At 36.8% G+C, this 19,474-nt stretch overlaps 1 protein-coding gene and 1 long non-coding RNA gene across 3 annotated transcripts in view; one reads left to right on the forward strand and one right to left on the reverse strand.

Moving 5' to 3' along the window:
- The window catches only part of DTWD2 (DTW domain containing 2), a 174,952-nt gene that overhangs the window by 76,721 nt on the left and 78,757 nt on the right, over window positions 1–19,474 (forward strand). The window lies entirely within an intron of this gene.
- LOC116547010 lies at window positions 1,288–18,377 on the reverse strand. Its single transcript, XR_004266921.1, has 3 exons — window positions 18,366–18,377; window positions 13,388–13,390; window positions 1,288–1,467 (listed from the first exon to the last, which is right to left on the reverse strand). It is a non-coding gene; the product is annotated as an uncharacterized LOC116547010 (long non-coding RNA).

The following is a 19,474-nucleotide window of genomic DNA, read 5'->3' on the forward strand; positions in this document are numbered from 1 at the left end:
AGTAAAAGTAAGAAAGCATCATCTTCATCAGGCCTTCTGTGCTAGCTTTGGATATTGCTTCTGGAAGTTTAGCTTTAAGTTTGTTTCTATAATCCTCTCAATGATTTTGTGAGCTGCATAATAAAATCCTGTTCTTTTTTTTTTTTTTTTTTTTTTTTTTGAGATGGAGTCTAACTCCAACCTTCACCTCCCAGGTTCAAGTGATTCTCCTGCCTCAGCCTCTTGAGTTGCTGGGACTACAGGCCTGTGCCACTATACCCGGTTAATTTTTGTATCCTTAGTAGAGACAGGGTTTCGCCATGTTGACCAGGCTGGTGTCAAACTCCTGACCTCAAGCGAACTGCCTGCCTTGGCCTCCCAAAGTGTTGGGCTTACAGGTGTGAGCCACAGTTAAGTCCTATTCTATTTAAATTTGCCAGATTGGTTGGTATTTGTAAGTAAGAAACCTGACTGATATAAATTGTCATCTCTTGGCAGTCAGATTGTCCATTTGATGTTTCTTACCTTCTTTTATTTTCCAGATGTTTTCAGTGAGTAGGGTAGTACTTGTATATTTAGAAAAACAAACAAAATGACTGAAAGGATTTAGGCTTCCTGACTTCTGTGCTGCCTCTGAAAATCTAGATAATGAATATATTATCCATAATGTGGTTTGGCTATGTCCCCACCCAAAATCTCATATTGAATTGTAATCTTCATGTGTTGGGGGTAGGAGCTCATGGGAGGTAATTTGATAATGGGGACAGTTCTTCTATGCTGTTTTAGTAATAGTGAATGAATTCTCATGAGATTGAGGGACTATGTTAACTTCTCTTCCCAGGTCGACAAGGGGCGTGGTTTCAAAGGCAAGAACTTCCCAGGGCCATGCCTCCATCCACCTCCCCTTCCAGGAACCTAGAGTTCTTTGTCTAACTTTCCCGCCTGGGAAAGGTAGACAGCCCAGGTAAACTTCCTTTGTTTAGAAAGCCCGCCAAAAGCTCCGAGGGAGGAGGCTACAATTGCTGGCTAGGCAACCAATCCAATATCAGAGTCGAAGACCAATCACTCTAGAGAAAGTTTTGGTAAAGCTCCTCTCACTGGACCAGAACTTGAATGGGGTGGGATTAACTCCGGGATTAAAATCCCCCCTACTCCCTTACCTATAGGGACTCTGTCTCTGGACCCCCTCCCATGACAGCGTGAGAGCCCATGTGTTCGCTGGCGCTCTCTCTCTCTCTCTCTCTCTCTCTTCCCCCCTCTCTCTCTCTCTTTCTCTCTCCCCTCTCTCTCTTTCTCTCTCCCCTCTCTCTTTCTCCTCTCTCTCCTCTTGTTCTCTCTCTCTCTCCCCCTCTCCGCCCCACCATGTCCCTAATAAATCGCTTTCAGCAAAACTCTCTGGGTCCGATACTTACTTGAATGAGCTCACCGTGCCACCAGGGCCCTCTCCCTCATTCTTGGGTGAGGCCCAAGGACCTGGGAAAACACATCCTATCAGGGAACAGTGAGCGTCTTTGGGACACCCCCACAGCCCTGCTCCTGTCACCTGGTTACAAGATCAGATGGCTTTATAAAGGGCTTTTCTCCTCTTTGCTTGGCGATTCTTTCTCCTGCCCCTTTGTGAAGAAGAATATGTTTGCTTCGCCTTCTGTCATGATTGTAAGTTTCCTGAGGCCTCCCGAGCCCTGTGGAATTGTGAGTCAATTAAACCTATTTTCTTTATAAATTATCTAATTTTGGGTATTTCTTCATAGCAGTGTGAGAACGGACTAATATTGTCTCTGAAATGGATTTTATTGTTGCATTTGAACATAGGTGCACTTATTTTGATAAATCCTTAATATGACCTTAGAGTCAAAAACCTGGCTGTTTCTATTTCCCTTCCCTATTGTTTCTTTCCATGTGTTTTGTTTTATGGAAAGGGACCCTCATTACCTGTTAGACAGAGCTACTCTTTTTGTAAGATGCTCTTTTGTAAAACATCCTTCTTATTTTCTTTCAGTTATTAAGATATGCAAGTAAAAAGATTGTAGTTCTTGCACTGTTATTGTCTGATAACAGCACATCAGCAGTTAACTTAAACCCAAATTTGGGATTTTTTCTCTATCTCATATATCTTGCTACTTGGTCTAGTAGTCAAATTATAAGCATCTACATATAAATAATTTTATAAAACTAGGTTAGTATGTTATATTTTTATCAGTTCAAAATACTTTTTATGATGCCCAAGTTAGGATGAAGGGAGCAACTTTAATTTCCATAGATTTTCATGAGGTTCAGATTCATTGATGAGTTTAATTGTAATTAGTTGTAGCTCTAATGAGGTCAGAAAGAAAAGCAAGGAGCATTTCTCTGGATCTTTCTGAGCATTAGAGTTAGTGACTAGAGATTGGAGATTCGTGGTTAAGTTGAAAGACTATTTGGAATTTATTCAGAGTAATAACAATGTCTAAAATTGTATCATGTTAGATACATAAGGAAAGATTCTTCCACATTAAATTGAAAGGCAAAATCATTTCTATTATGTTTTTGTTTTATTCATTGGATTTGCTTTCTTTTAATGTTTTTTAATAGACTAGTGATATGTTATAAATTATGTATGGGATCTCTTTTATTTACTGTCACTAAACCACAACAAAAAATAATTATGGACCACATACCCTTTTTATTTCTGATTTTAGATAAAATGTGAGAGTAAGCATAGACCGTGATTGCCAAATCAGATAGGCAATAGAGTTGCGTTTCTACACACCTAACCTTTCTATCCAGCAGTCTTCATACTGTGGGTCTGAATGCTTCCTTGAAATATTAGTTGTCTGTCTTCCTGTTGGTCCAGATCTTCTTCCTTCCAACCAATTTCTCAAGTTTTTGAAATGTGAGTGGCTTTATTTAATGTCCTTAGTAGCTACCCTTCCCTCAACCTGAATCCCTTATTGGGAATTTACTTTCCCTTTTGTTGTATATCCAGCTTCTTTAAGAGTGCATTACTGTTGTGGAGTAGTTCCTATTTGGATAGCAGAACTTCCTCTTACTTTTTGAATTATCCTCCATATGTAGACACAGCCAGTCCAAGGTAAAAGGCAAGGGTGACCAGAGGACTAGATCCTAAAATACTTAGAAAAGCCATCAGCCACTTGCTCTTTTACTTACCCGCCTGGATGGAATCCCCAGTGTTTATTTGAAATTCTAGGCTTTTACTCACTACACATGGGAAGAGTTTAATTGGATTCAGTTCAGTTTTGAAGATTAGCTTACATTTGGGTTATATTTTTGGGGTCTCCTGGATAGTGGTAATCCTTATTTTTATTTCTGATTTTAATGGAAAAGCTAGTATCTGATCACTAAACATGATACAGGATTTTTTTTTCCATGTTAAGAAAAATTAATTTCTTTCCTTCCTTCCTCCCTCCCTTCCTCCCTCCCTTCTCTCTCTCTCTTTCTTTCTTTTTCTTTTCTTTTCTTTTTCTTTCTTTCTTTCTTGTTCTTTGTTTCTTTCTCTTTTGTTTTCTTTCCTTTATCTTTTTCCCTTCCTCCCTCCCTCCCTCCCTTCCTTCCCTTTCTCCCTCCCTCCCTTCCTTCTCTCCCTCTCTCCCTTCCTTCTCTCCCTCCCCCCCTTCCTTCTTTCCCTTCCTCCCTCCCTCCCTCCCTCCCTCCCTCCCTCCCTCCCTCCTTCCTTCCCTCCCTTTTACTTTTTCTTCTTCTTTTTTCTTTTTCTTTTCCCTCCTTTTTAGAGACAGAGTCTATTTTTGTTGCCCAGGCTGGATTGTAGTAGCCCTGTCTTAGCTCACTGCAACCCACGCCTCCTGGGTTCCAGTGATTCTCATGCCTCAACCTCCTGAGTTGCTGGGATTACAGGTGTGTGCCAACATGCCCAGCTAATTTTTGTACCTCTAATAGAGATGAGGTTCCATCATATTGGCCAGGCTGGTCTCGAACCTTGTTCTCCTGTGATCCACCCCCCTCAGCCTCCCAAAGTGCTGGGATTATAGGTGTGAGCCAGAAAAATTAATACATTTACGTTTTGTAAAGGTTTTAAAAAACCAGTTATGTTTGCGATTTTTGTAAAATGTGTATTTAGCACCCATGATGCTAGCCAAAATGGCCTTACTCCTTCGATTTAATAATTTAGCGAATTATGTGAATGCTTCGTAATATTGAGTTGTGCCTGCATTCCTGGAAGAAACCACCCTTACTTGTTTTGTATTGTTTTGTTTTACTTGTTTTAAGTGATACAGCCCAGCTTTGCTGCTTAAGCTGGAGTGCAGCTCTTCCCTTTTTAATGTATTGCTGTATTATCTTTGCTAATATTTTGTTTTATATTTTGCTGATTAGACTTTAAATTCCATAAAAGCAGGATTAGGTTGGTGCAAAATTAATTGCTGTTTTGCTGTTACTTTTAATGTCTTACTATATTTACTGTAGCCAAGGTTTTGCATTGTTACCTGTGCTCACTGTGCTCCTTAAACATTTAAATAAGTAATGAATATAATTGATATAGGTGTGTCTTGGTGGTTTGTGCTGCTGTAACAGAAACCACAGACTGGGTATTCTGGCTCTCAGTTCTGGAGCCTGGAAATTCTAATATTAAGGCACTGACAGGTTTGGTGATTCTGATTTCAAGATGGTGTGCTTTGTCCTCAACTGGTGAAAGGTGGAAGGGCAAAAAGAGAGTAGGAGATCGAACCTATTCCTAGAGGCTTTTTAATAATGATGGTATTAATCTCTTTATGAGGTGGAGCTTCATGACTGAAATGCTTACATTAGACCCTGCATCATAACATTGTCACATTGGAGAAGTTTCCAACACATGAATTCTAGGTGACACATTTAAACCAGAGCAAGGTGACAGATTTAAACCACTAAGGATACAAAACTGCCCTAGGCCTTTATGTATCTGCTAAAAAGGTATACTTAAGGGCAGTGAGACAAAATCATAAACATAAAATACAAAGAAAAGGGTGGCCGGGTACAGTGGCTCACGTCTGTAATCCCAGCACTTTGGGAGGCCAAGGTGAGTGGATCATGAGGTCAGGGGTTTGAGACTTGCCTGGCCAATATAGTGAAACCCCATCTCTACAAAAATTGCTAGGTGTGGTGGTGGGCACCTGTAATCCCAGCTACTTGGGAGACTGACGCAGGAGAATCGCTTGAACCTGGGAGGCAGAGGTTGCAGGGAGCCAAGATCGTGTCATTGTATTCTAGCCCAGCTGACAGTGTGAGACTGTCTCAAAAAAAAAAAAAAAATGAATTCATACATTCATACATATTAATTTATTTCATTTATATTTATTGTATACTTGGTTTCTTTTTTTAAAAAATGCTTTTGCTTTTTTCCTTCTTATAAAATGAAAATAAAACTATACTACTGGCCTAATTAGCAGTTTTTGTTGGTTGTATTGTCATGTTTCCATCGTTTATAGTCATTACATAATTATTTTCATATTATATAGCTTTCTTTGAAAGATTAAACAGTTATATTTGGTTTTGTAATCATGTTTGCCAGTTATTTAAATTGTGTTTAAATTGATTTATTGCTCACTATTAGTACTTTTTTCTGTAGTTTCCTGGTTTTTATGACTTTTTATGTTTATTCACTTTTTTAGTTAGGTACACTATGTTTTTAACACAAACTTCAGGAAGATCTAAAGATTTCATTCACTTCTTGAACTCTCATATGCTTAAGAATCTTTGTTCTTATGATAAGTGAAATACAGCTTGGTTTGGCATGTAATTCTTAGTTAACATCTTTTTAACTTTAAAAATCTATAGACCATACTCACTGATGAGTCAGACTTCTCCAGAGAGACAGAAACACACACACACACACACACACACACACACACACACACACACACACACACACAAACGGTTCATGTGACTGTGGCTTGACCAAAATTTGCAGAGTATACCCATAGGCTGAAGACCCAGGGAAGAGTTACAGTTTGAGTCCAAAGGCAATCTGCTGGCAGAAGTCCTGCTAGTTGAAGGAGCTCCAGTACTTTCACCCTTCCCTAATGAGGCATATCCCAGGCCCCTATCCTTCAAAGCTAGGCTCAATTAGAATATCCTTTAACCCATTTATGCCTGAGGTTGCAATTTTTTAAATTACAATCAGACCTTGGCAATGACCTTGAGCAGCAGCATATAAATAACTCCCACATGCTTAGCGTTCCAAGAATGGAATACTAGGCGTAAGTGGGTTAAGAGTAGCTTCCACTTAGCAATCAGCCCTAACTATACTTTTAAAGATTTCGAAAATTGTCACCCTGGCCATGTTTTAAAGAATGAAGAAGTGTGTTTGGGAGAGAACACCAATGGTGTGGCTGAATGAATGAATGTTCACATGTTATAAGGAGATTGGTATGGTTGGGCAGAAGCCAGGTACTGTTCACCAAGACCAGGAAAGAATAACCCTAAAGTCATTTTGGAGATCATTGGGCCTGCTACTCCCATCACAGGCTTCAGAAAATGAATATCTTTACTTATGTGCAGGAGGAGAGCCCAGATGGGCTGACTAGGGGGCATACTGTAGCATGCTATGGCACCAGGTTTAGTGAAATGGAATGCTAAGTATGGGGGAAAACAATGGCTCCAGGTCTGAGGCAGGGGCACAGTGTCTTGCCATTTCAGGCAGCTCTCTGTGTTATTGTCAGCTACGTAGTCATTGGTGGCAAGAATTGCAGGAGGTCCTTGGTATCTGTGAGGGCTGTTTGGACTCTTACCTGTGCTTATGGATCTGACACTGGGGCTTCAGGCCTGAAATGTGATGTGTGCACTTACAGGGTCTAATTGCGGAAATGTGCACACTGGTGGAAGCTGGACTTGGTGGCAGGGTCCTGGGTTGATAGTGGACATTTGTGAGGTGGCTGCCCTGGCTCCCAGGGCTGGGTTGCCCATGGTATTGCTTACTAAGGTAGCTTAGGCAAGTGGTGTCTGAGAAGGTGAAAAACTGGTAGGCCCTTGATAATAAAAGCTGTCAGCAGACTGTAGTGGCTTGGCTGACTGTTGGTTTCCTCAGTGATGAAAACTTGGGGTCTCTGCAAAGCACGGCTCTGGAGTTCATGACTGAACATTTGAGGGTCCTCAGCGCTCACAGCTGTGGGGTATCTGCAGTGACCCCAAGGGCTGTTCAGTTGAGTTTCTCCATGTTGAAAGGTATTAGAGTCTTTTGCTGAGAAGGCCACCACCTGCCAAGTAGTTGATACCAATAGCCCACACTCTTCTTTGTTCCTAGCTGTTTCCAGATGACTCAGCTATGATGGTCTCCCCATTAATCTGGGTGGAGTATAACAAGCAGGACCCTGAAAGGCTGGAGAAACTGGTTGCTTACCTTAATCTTTTCTTTTATGAAGGGAACTCTTGGGTCGGGGAGTTTCCTTGTATTGCTAAGCATTGCTGGCTTCATTCAGGAAAAATGAAACCATTTTTCTTACCTTCCTTGGGCAGTTACTTTTGGGCTTCTGCTCTACTGTGTTGCTGCAGCTTCTTAACTCAACTCCTGAGCTCTTTTGGGGCTATTTTTGTTTATGGATAATAGTTTTTTGTGGGCAGAGGAAGGCTAGGATCATCTACTTTGCCATCTCACTGATGTTCTTCCTGATCAATTCTGTTTTAGCTTAAGTGATTTGGGTTGAATTTTTCATCACCTGCAACTGAAATGTTTTAACCAGAGGGGTGGTGTGGTCTTCACATTACATTTTCTTCTCTATTATTTGATGGGTATCAGTGAGTTTTTTTTTTTTTTTTTAATGTTGCTGGTGGTGTGGGGTGTATTTGTTTTGTTGGTTTCCCTAGAAGTTGATTTATCTTGCATTAATAATTCAGTATCTACAAATTAGAATCTACTCATTTGCTGTTTGTTAAAGGCTATATAAGACATGGTTTGATATCAGAAGATATACATTTAAAATCTGTTTTCTTAATTACCAGCTGTTTGACTAATACAACTCATTTAATTTCTCTGAGCCATAGTTTCCCCAGAAATGCAATGAAGCTTGGGTTTTTTGTTTTTGTTTTTGGCACTCATTGACATATCTAGGGTGTTGGATACACTGGCTGCCAGCTGTTTTAGCTCCAAGCCAGGCATGTATGAGGCAAAATGAAAAATCAGGGAACTCTCCTGTATTGCTTCTTGGTCCTGAGGATCCTGAAGTCCCTAAGCAGTCTTCTTTCTTCTCTTCACTTTTCAGTTGTTTCATGTTATTTTTTAATATGTAGTATCCAGAGTTTTTTGTTGTACTCAGGAGGAAAAATAAAGAAAACTACATCTGTTTCATCTTTATGGACACAGAAGTCCTGACCTCATTTTTAATAAACATGAAATTAAAGAATTTTAGAGCTGCTTGGCATCTTCATCTTTAAGGCAAGTTCATATACTCCTGTGATGGTTAGTTTTATGTGTCCATTTGAGTGAGCAACTGGGTGCCCAAATATTTGTTTAAACATTATTCTGAGTGTTTCTCCAAGTATTTTTGGAGGAGATTAACATTTTTATCAACAGAGTAAATTGTCTATAATAGAGCAGATTGTCCTTCATAATATGGGTGGGCTTTATCCAGTTAGTTGAAGGCCTGAATAGAACATAAAGATCGGCCCTCCCCTGAGTAAGAGAAAAATTCTCCAGCAGACTGCTTTTGGGCTTTATCTGTACTACTGACTCCTAGGTGGCCTTCAGACTGAAATTGCATCAATGAGTTTCCTGGGTCTTTTTTTTTTTTTTTTTTTTTTTTTTGAGTCTGAGTCTTGCTGTCACCTGGGCTGGAGTGCAGTGGCACAATCTTGGCTTACCACAATCTCCACCTCTAGGGTTCAAGTGATTCTCCTGCCCCAGCCTTCCGAGTAGCTGGGATTACAGGCATGAGCCACCATGCCTGGCTAATTTTTGTGTTTTTAGTAGAGATGGAGTTTCACCATGTTGGCCAGGCTGGTCTTGAACTGCTGACCTCAGGTGATTGCCTGCCTAGACCTCCCAAATTGCTGGGATTACAGGTGTGAGCCACCATGCCCAGCTTCTTGGGTCTTGAGCCAGCTGGCTCACACTGCAAGTTTGGTCAGCCTTCATAATTACGTTTCAATCCCTTATAAGAAATCTCTTTCTCTCTCTGTATATATCCTAATAGTTCTGTTTCTGGGGAGAACACTGGCTAATCCAGGTCCAAAATAACCACTTGAAATGTTGGACAAAAATTAATCCCAGTGCAGTTAAATGAATTCCTAATTAGGGTCATCTGGTTAATGGCAAAACTATATTTGAAAAGAGAGGTGGGGAAACTTTCTAATTCATAGGAAATGATGTTGTAATATACTGCATGGTGCACTTGACGTGAATACCTTTAAGCATAGTTTCCATTGGAGCATGGTTCTGTGGATTATCGTTTAAGATAAACAGGAAAATTTCCAGGTAAAGAAAGCTATGTTAGCATAGTTTGTCATCATATTCCCAGCCTCATTTTCTTTGCCTTTAGAAAGCCTGATAATTGTAATTTGTCCCTCTCATTCAGTGTCTAATTACCTTTTCTTTCCATAAAGTCTGTTAAAAATATGATGTAACATTGCCTTATATTTATTTTGGGTCTCTATAATTCTTTTTCCATTTTTTTAATCCACCTGGAATAAACTGCACATATTTAAAGTGTACAGCGCGCTGAGTTTTGACGTACATATACACTTGTAATACCATTAATGAAATCAAGATAATGAAGATATACATTACTCCCTAAGCGATTATCAAGGGATTATCTGCTTGGTAATCTTTTCTTCCTACACTTTCTCCATCCTTAGGCTACTGTGATCTTGTTTATGCCACTATCTATTAGTTTGAATTTTATATAAATATAATCATATATTATGTACTCTATGTGGCTTTTTATTCAGCGTAATTATTGTATAATTCATTTTTGTTGTATGTATCATTTCATTGTTTATATTGCTTAATAGCATTCCATTGTTTGCATATTCTACAGTTTGTTTATCTGGGCATCTGCAAATAACTGTTTGGGTTGTTTTCTATTTTTGGCTGTTACAAATGAAATGGTTATGAACATTCATATACAAGTCTTTGTGTGGACACATGCTTTCTTTTTTTTGGGATAATTTCCTAGGAGTGGAATGTCTCAATTCTATGGTAGGTGTATTTTAAACTTTAATAAACCAAAATGTTTTCCAAAATGGCTCTAGTATTTACATTCCTACCAGTAGTTTATGAGAAATCTTGCTTCTTGTCTTGAAAAAGACCACTTGGTATGGGTGGTCTTTTAAATCTTTGCTATTCTAATAGTTAAGTAGGGATATCTCATTGTGGTTTTAATTTGCATTGACTATGACTAATGATGTGGAACACCTTTTCATTTGCTTATTTGTCATCTTTGGTGAAGTGTACATTTGTATCTTTTGCTCACAATTTTATATTGTTTTGTTTTCTTGTTAATGAGTCTGAGAATTCTTTACATGTTCTGGAAACAAGTCCTTAATTACATATGTGATTTGCAAATATTTTCTCCTACTCTGTCTTTTTTTTGTTTCCATTTATTTTATTGCATTTTAGGTTTTGGGGTACATGTGAAGAACACGCAAGATTGTTGCATAGGTACACACGTGGCGGTGTGATTTGCTGCCTTCCTCCCCATCACCTACATCTGGCATCTCTCCCCTTGTACTCTGTCTTTTTATCCTCTATGCAGTCTCTCGAGATGTACAGAATTTCTTATTTTTGATGAAATTCAGTTAATCAATTTAAAAAGTCATATACATGATTTTAAAAATAAAAAATCTACCAAATTAGTTAGCTCATTTTACTTTTATGCATGAAGGGTAGGAAGAGATAAAATTTTAAAGCCTTTCTGGTTAGCAAAGCCATATTTATAAAAAAGTAGTTATTTTTATCTTCAGAAATAGAAACGTCATTAAAATTGTCTTACCTAGGCAATCTCTTTTGAATCTACACAACCAATTAAAAACCAGAGTGTTTTAGATACAGGTTAGAATCACAGGTCATGGTAAGATTCTTTGAATCTAGATGGCTTGAGAAACAAATAACATTTGTTAAGAACTGTTATATCATAGAAAATAGAACAGGATGATTTACAGTTATAACTTTATACACAGCTTCTATACTAGACATGATATTGTGAGTGCTTTCAGCCCTGTATCTTACCAGGACAAGCCTTCTTACTCATAATGTTCTACACTGTGCAGCTGCAGAGGAGACAGCAGGAACATCTCTTGTCGTCTTTCTGAGACTCCTTTCCCAATTCCTAATTAGCAATTCCTCCGGTTGCTAATTAGGAGGACCTGTGTTCTCAAAGTTAAGCCAGAAATTCCATTAGTTACCAGTTCCTTGGAAAAAAGAGCATTAAATATTTACAACATGAAATAAAAAAAGAGAAAATATATTTTAACAAATCAAATGTGGATAATGTTTTATTTTAAAAACATGTTTATATGCATATACAGTAATATAATACGTACACATGTACACACATATACATAAATACGTGCATATGCAGTTGTTAGCAGAGGTTGCTCTATCTTTTGAGATTTAAATAAAATTGCGTCAAGCTGTTTATCAAATACGCTTTGGAAGTTTCTTGAAAAAATGTTATGGTTACTTTTTAGAGTTCCTATGCTGCTAAACTCTTACCTCCTTTGAATGTTCTCTGTTCTTTGCTTCAGGCCTATTCAGAGTTGTAATGTAGCTCCTTTGTTACAGTTTACCTCCTATCACTCTGACAAAGCCCTTGTATATGTAGACTTTAGTGTATGTCAGAGTAGTCAAGTGATGAGGGGAGGGTTCTAACAAGGTGAACTATTCAAAATTGAATGTTTAGTAACCCTGTTCTTTCTCCACATGCTACCAGTTCTTGTTTGTTGCCATATGCTCTTTTTCTCTACATGTCTGTTTCTTCTACCAATTTCTTATTTTCTTTTCTTTTGCTTCTTAACTTGCCAGTATTTCCAAATTCAGGAGGATACTATTGGTTTTGATTCTCTTTATATACCCTTCTTATCTAAGGAATTTTTCTAAACACAGGCAGAAATCTTAATGTCAATCGATTAAAAAACAGTAAAAAAAAAAAGTTTACTCCTGCTACATAAACGTGTGTGAATGTACATGTTACACAAAAAATGGTGCCATACTTACACATATTATTCAGTAACTTGCTTTTTATTTTTATACTATGTCATGGATATTTTTCTATGTCACTCTAGTACGTAAGTATAATAATATACTTAGCTATTCTTTTTATTAGACAGTGAGGATGTTATTGGTATATTTTAGTGAATATCTTTGAACACATTAGCTGTTTGAACGTGTGGGTGTTTTTATTAGATTTCTAGAAGTGAATTTTGGGTTAAAAGGTGTGTGTATTTTATATCTTGAAGGATACTGCCAGATCAATGTCCACTAACAGTCTGTGAGAGCGTCTGTGGTCTCAATCTTGACAGCCCTGGATCTGGATTATCACTGTAATTTTTGTGAAGTGGTATCTGATTATTGTTTTAAATGTCTTTCTAATTGAATCACCAATCTTGGTGTAACCCTAAATTTAGTACAGACACTATAGTGTGCATTAAAAATGTTGGTTATTATTCTAAATAAGGAAATACAGAGTTTGTAAGCCTCTATCCTTTTGACATAATTTCATACTAATGTATATGTAAAATTCTCTAATATGAATGCCGTGTTTCTAGAGATAACAGTTATTTCTGTTTAACTTTTATTTCATTTGATTGAATTTAAAATATATGTAAGTAGATAAGATTATGATGATGATAAAGATGGTAGAGATTTTATTATTTCCCTTTTGTTGTTCCTCTTAACTGTTTTGCATTTCCAGGAAATTCAATTTTATTTTTAATGGGATTTCATCTTCATAATGACAGAACATGATGTTTGTGATACTCAGTGAGCTTTTAAAGAACATATGTGGGTGGTAAGAATCTGCTTAACATAGTTAGCTAGAGATTTGGAGATCCTAATATTCTCTTGAAAATTCTGCTTGGCTTTTGGAGACAAGATCATACTTGTATTAGTAGTTTGAAGCCAGCTTCAAGTATAATTGAATTTTCACTGTGTGGAATTGGAATCTTTTCAACTCTTTAACACTGATTAATATTCCCACTAGATTATAGTTTTCTGATATTTCAAGAAAAACAAAGCAAAAGTGGAACTATGTGAAGGAGGTTATTTATTACTCTTTAGTTAATAAGGTATACTTTCTCCATTTGTCGCTCATAATTTCTGTCCCTGTCTTTTTAGACAAATATTATCAATATTTTTTATACTTACAAAAACACATTGATAATGCTTAACATTTGTGTAGCAGTTTATAGTTTTCACAGCTGTTTAATGTTTGTCTTATTTCCCAGAAAAACCTTGTAGGCAATATTTTTGTCATGGTTAGAGGCATACTGACTTAGGGTTTTTTTTTTTTTTACCATTTTAGCACAATGAGTATTAATAAATGAATTTTTGTTGAAAAATGTGGAATTTTAGGATGTATTATTTTCACTAGGACTGTAATTTTAAATATTCTTTTAATGACTAAGTTAAAAACATAGAAATTTTTTACTACTAAAATCTGGTTTTAATTATGATGTGATACAACATAGCCATAGCCAAAGAATGTAATATAATGTCAGATATTTTTAAAAGATCATGTAGTAATACAAAACTATTTATGTGGCATAAAAGGATATTAACAACATTGTATGTTTCATAAGCTTAGAGCATCTGGTCCTTTGATATAATTAACAGCTTTGCATATAGTCCACATCTCAAGTCCATATGGCAACCATTTGTGTATACATGGTAGAAGATATCTCAAAAATTGCTATATGAGTAGTTATTAAGATGATTACCATAGAGAGTAACAGGCTTACTTTTTCCAAATGGGTGTTTGCAGGGGTGATTGTGATTGAAAAAAATTTTTTTCTTGTTTTTACTGTTTACATTGAAATGTTTAAAAACATACATATTTTCTAAGTATAAAGAAACCCCATTGAGATAATTGTGTTGAAGAATAATTATGATAAATGTGTGGATATAACTAAATTTAACTGTAAAGATTCCGTTATCTGAAAATGTAATCATTTGATTTACAGAAATCTGGGTACTCTTACCAGTTTGTGATATATTATTTGATGCATTTTAAAGTATAAACAGATTATGGTTGTTATATATTCATGTGCATCGTAACTTTAGCTATACATTCCCACAGATGCATCAACTTATATTTTACTCATTCTATACATATTTATTGAGTTTCTGCTATGTTTCAGGTACTATTTAACACAATGGATTTTTTTTTTCTTTTTGGCTTTGAACATTTGATAATTGATATTTCAAGTAGCATGTTTGTAGCCTTCCACTATTCAGTACTTTATCAGTTTAAATAATTATATTTTCCTAACTTATTTTGTTTCTCAGGATCACTAGATATAGTGATATGTGTTGATATAAGGTGAGATAAGGGATTGTTATGTGATTATATAGACACATTATTATAATATGTTTAATGGTAAATTGTTCAAAATACTTAATAAAAAAGTAATTAAGTATGAGTTATTAAAAAGAATTGGAGGTTATAGTCAATCACCTGATTTAATTATGAGTTTAGCTTGGGTTAAAAATAAACATTTCTGAGCTGCATGCAGTGGCTTGTGCCTGAAATCCCAGCTACTTGAGAGGCTGAGGCGAGAGGATCGCTAGGGCCCAGCCTGAGCAACATAGTGAGACCACCATTTCTTAAAATAATAATAATAATAATATAATAATTCCCAATTAAGTCATTTTAATCTTTTGATAATCTGAGGAAATAATCAACTTTATGGATAGTTAGGACACATTATTTTAATTTCTATTGACAGGTCTCAGATTTAACCTGCAGCCCATGGTAACACTTACTAGATACTTTTTTTTTTTTTGAGACGAAGTTTTGCTCTTGTTGCTCAGGCGTGATCTTGGCTCACTGCAGCCTCCACCTCCTGGGTTCAAGCAGTTCTCTGCCTTAGCCTGCTGAGTAGCTGGGATTACAGATGCTGGCCACCATGCCCAGCTAATTATTTTTGTATTTTTAGTAGAGGCGGAGTTTCACCATTTTGGCCAGGCTGGCCTCAAACTCCTAAACCTCAAGTGATCTGCCCACCTCGGCCTGCCAAAGTACTGGGATTACATGCATGAGCCACTGCGCCCTGCCACTAGATACTTTCATAGCTGGATACAAAGTGTCTTTTTCCTTTAGGCCCATATGGTATACTCTAATACATTGTGTACTAATATGTGGCATTTTCTTAAACTACATGAAAGTTGTGACTTAGGCAAGATAGCAAGCTTTAGAAAAAGAATCATCAGAGAGGCATTCTGGTATCTGTTTTAATTTGATTCTAAGTAGAGAAGATCAAATTTTTGAAAATGATACTGATTAGAGATTGTGAAACTGTATTGTCTGGTTTTCCTCAAATTTGATCGTTTCAGTGTTCCTTCATTGTTTTTATTATGTTTGCTCAATCCCTGGATTGTCAGGCATACTGATTGTGTAATGTAAATACTTATGTGTGTTTGGAATTCTTCCTGCCCCGTTTTTTTACTATTTAGAATATTGTCATGTAAAGGGAAATCATAGGGTGTTGATTTTCTTGTGACTACCAAAAAATACAGGTAAAATATCTTAGATAAAATATATAACCTGAATGGTATTAAAAGTTCTAAAAATCTTTAAGTAATTATAAATGTAATTATATTTATATATTTTGTAATATAGTTGAATCTTTGGAGAATGTAAAAATATATGTGAATACATAAATATTTGGGCAGCGATAATTATTCTGATAATTATCACCGAGTACCTCCACTAAAAGTATAGCAGGAAAGCTGATTTTGAGTCGTTTTTTTTCATCACTGGTTTTGGATTAATCTATTAACCCTGTCATCCAGTCTATCTTAAAACAAAATACTTTATCAGGATTATGACTGTAGTTTTAGATAAATGAAAGTTTTTTTTCTATAAAATGAGTGCTCCTTTATTCAGCTGACTGCCACAAGTTTACCCTTGTTTTCTTCATTCCTGTACCATCTCTGTTAAGTTGCCTGTAGTTTTCTAGCATTATTGTCTTTACTTCTACTGATTTAGAGATGTTTATATGACAAGTAGCTTTTTTGATATAGTACTTGCACTTAATGTAATTAAGGGAAAAAGTTTCCAGAAATATTAAGCTAGCAAGTTATTAACACCATTCATATTAACACTATCTGTAATAGCCCCAATTCCCTCAATAACAAAATGAACAAATGGTGGTATATGCAATGGAATGCCCTGTAGTAGTTAAAACTAAACCACGCATAGCAACATGAATGAATTACATAAACATAATGTTGGTGAAAGAAGCCAGACATAAAGAAGTATGTCTCGGTCAGATGTGGTGGCTCCTGCCTGTAATCCTAGCATTTTGGGAGGCCAAGGTGGGCAGATCACTTGAGGTCAGGAGTTTGAGACCAGTCTGGCCAACATGATGAAATCCCCTCTCTACCAAAAATATAAAAAATTAGTCAGGTGTGGTGATGTGCGCCTGTGATCCCAGCTACTAGGGGGGATGAGGTGGGAGAATTGCTCGAACCCAGGAGGTGGAGGTTGCAGTGAGCCGAGATCGCACAGCTGTACTCCAGCCCAGGCAAACAGAGTGAGACTTCGTCTCAAAAAAAAAAAATGAACAAAAAAGAAAAGAAGTATGTCTTATATGATTCAATGATTCAATTTATATAAAATTTAAAACTGACAAAACTATGGTTTTAGATGTCAAGGTAGTGGTTTCTTTTGTAGGGAGGGCACAATGACAGGAATGGAGTATGAGGAGGTCTGTGGATTCTGGTTATATTCTGTTTCTTGACTTGGTTACTAGTTACACAAGTGCGTTCATTTTGTGGATTCATGGAGCTGTACAGTTATGATTTGGGCACTTCTCTAGATATATTTGACTTCCAGTAAAAGGTTATATATACAGTCAGTGCTTGTTATTTTTGATAGTTAAGTTCTAGAAAGTTGCTGTCAATACTGAACCATTGTCCCTAGGAGAAATACAGGATTAGGTTCCTGCCAGCCTTTGATCACATTTTAGTTAACCAAGCAATACAACATGGCCTTGTTTTATGTGTGTTACTGTTTACATACACCTTATTTTGTAAATATCCTGGATTCATTAACATTGAACCATGCCCAGCAGCACTGTAACTCCTGCCGGAATTAAGCTTATCTGACACATGTTTTTTTCATGAGACACATCACAGTTTTCTTGAGCTCAGGAACACCAGACAGCACTTCAGTGCTACAAGTTGGGGGTTACGTAGTGTCATGTAGTGAAATCGTCAGCAAAAAGCACAACAGAGCAAAATGTGGCACTAAGTAGACTGTGAAAAGGACATGTGTTTACAGTATGAAAACTGAAACAAGGTGGAGCATCACTTGAGTTCTACCTGAGCTGAGAATGTATACATTGGGCAGCTATAGTTTTTGCTGTTCTGTGCTTCTACATGTTGGGATTATACATAAATTCTAGTAAGCAGGTGATTTCCCAGATGCAGAATTGGCAAATAATATGTAAATATATACCTGCTAGTACCTCAGTAAATATTTACTTCTAAATCAAGTGTGCAAGTGGGCTAAGGATAACTTTTTTCCTCTTAAACTAAATGTTTTTAATAACAATTTTTGTGATTAAAATTAGAGCAGTTCTAGAGTGATTTTGTAAATTTTTTGTATCATACTATAGGTTTTTATAACTAATTTTTGATGCCAAGCTTTGGGATGGAGTCTCTTACTTTGTTGCCCAGGCTGGAGTGTAGTGGTGTAATCTCAGCTCACTGCAACCTCCGCCTCCCAGGTTCAAATGATTCTGCTGCCTCAGCCTCCTGAGTTGTTGGGATTATAGACGCCTACCACCATGCCCGGCTAGATTTTTTAATTTTTAATTTTTAAAAAATATTTTTAGTGGAGACATGATTTCACCATGTTGGTCAGGCTGGTCTCGAACTCCTGACCTTAAGAGATCCGCCTACCCTGGTCTCCCAGTGTTGGGATTACAGACGTGAGCCACTGCGCCCGGCCATAAAATTTGTCTTCTCATTCTTTGCTAATCAGGGATTCATTGTAATGTACATTAGTTTTTTTGTTTTGCTCAGTAGCAACTGACCATTAAATGATTATATATCAAGTGATGCAATATAGTTTCTTCAGGATAAAATTATATCATGTTTCACCTAGAAGACATCATCTGTACCAATATAAAAGACTGGGATTAAGATTTTTTTGCTGGGCACGGTGGCTTGTGCCTGAAATCCCAGCACTTTGGGAGGCGAGGGCAGGTGGATCACTTGAATCCAGGGATTCAAGACCAACCTGGGCAACATGGCAAAATCCCATTTCTACTAAAAGTTTAAAAAATTAGCCAAGCATGGTGGTACATGCATGTGGTCCCAGCTACTTGGGAAACTGAGGTGAGAGGTTCACCGAAGCTCAGGAAGTCAAGGCTGCAGTGAGCCATGATTGTGACATCACTCCAGCCTGGGTATGGGAGTGAGACCCTGTCACAAAAAAAAAAAAAAAAAAAAAAAAAAAAGGATTTAATTTTCAAATATTAATTTTACTCTGAGGTCATATGCAGTGGTACATATTTCAAAAATAATATTTTATAATACATTTGTTTTACACAAAGTTTCCTTTGAATTACTTTTAATTTCATTTTCCGACAGAAACAGGATATACACCATTTCAGATCAGGCCAGGCCAGTGGTTTGTGTGGTCTGTATTGTTTTTAACAATGATGTGTAGCAATTGTCGCTGTTATCTATTGCTGCATGTGCACACAACAATTATCATAGCAGGTCTGAGGCTACTCTTCTTAGAAACATGCTTAGAAGGATGACCTTTATCTGGCATCTGAGAATGTGAATGGTAAAATTCCTGCACTGATACAAAGCTTTCTGTAAGTGATAGGATTGGTTCACTGTGCCTAAACTGTTTGTGCAAAGAATGATGTATTTGAACAGCAGTCTTCCGGAGTCTGAAATTTTGATACATGCCAGTCAAAGGGTGCCTAGGTGACCAACCTCCAATAAACCTCAAATTAGAGACACTATGTCTCTAATGAGCTTCTTAATGAGTAGTAACATTTCACACATGGTGCAATTCAATACTAGAAGTCAATCATAATTATTTATACTCAGTAATCATGTTTATTTTTAGTATTAACAGCAATAAATATATTCGTGGGACATTACTGCATATGAGAAAATAATTTTATATGAATTATGTAATTTCATTCCTTAAATTGTAAGGTGGTTTGAATAAGTATTATTATTATATTTTTTAATATATATTTTATTGCACTTTAGGTTCTGGGGTACATGTGAAGAACATGAAGATTGTTGTATAGGTACATACATGGCAATGTGGTTTGCTGCCTCCATCACCATCACTTATATCTGGCATTTTTCCCCATATTATCC

Source organism: Sapajus apella, unplaced genomic scaffold (genome assembly GCF_009761245.1).
Source record: "Sapajus apella isolate SASKATOON/1434 unplaced genomic scaffold, GSC_monkey_1.0 scaffold1, whole genome shotgun sequence".
Classification (NCBI taxonomy): domain Eukaryota; kingdom Metazoa; phylum Chordata; class Mammalia; order Primates; family Cebidae; genus Sapajus; species Sapajus apella.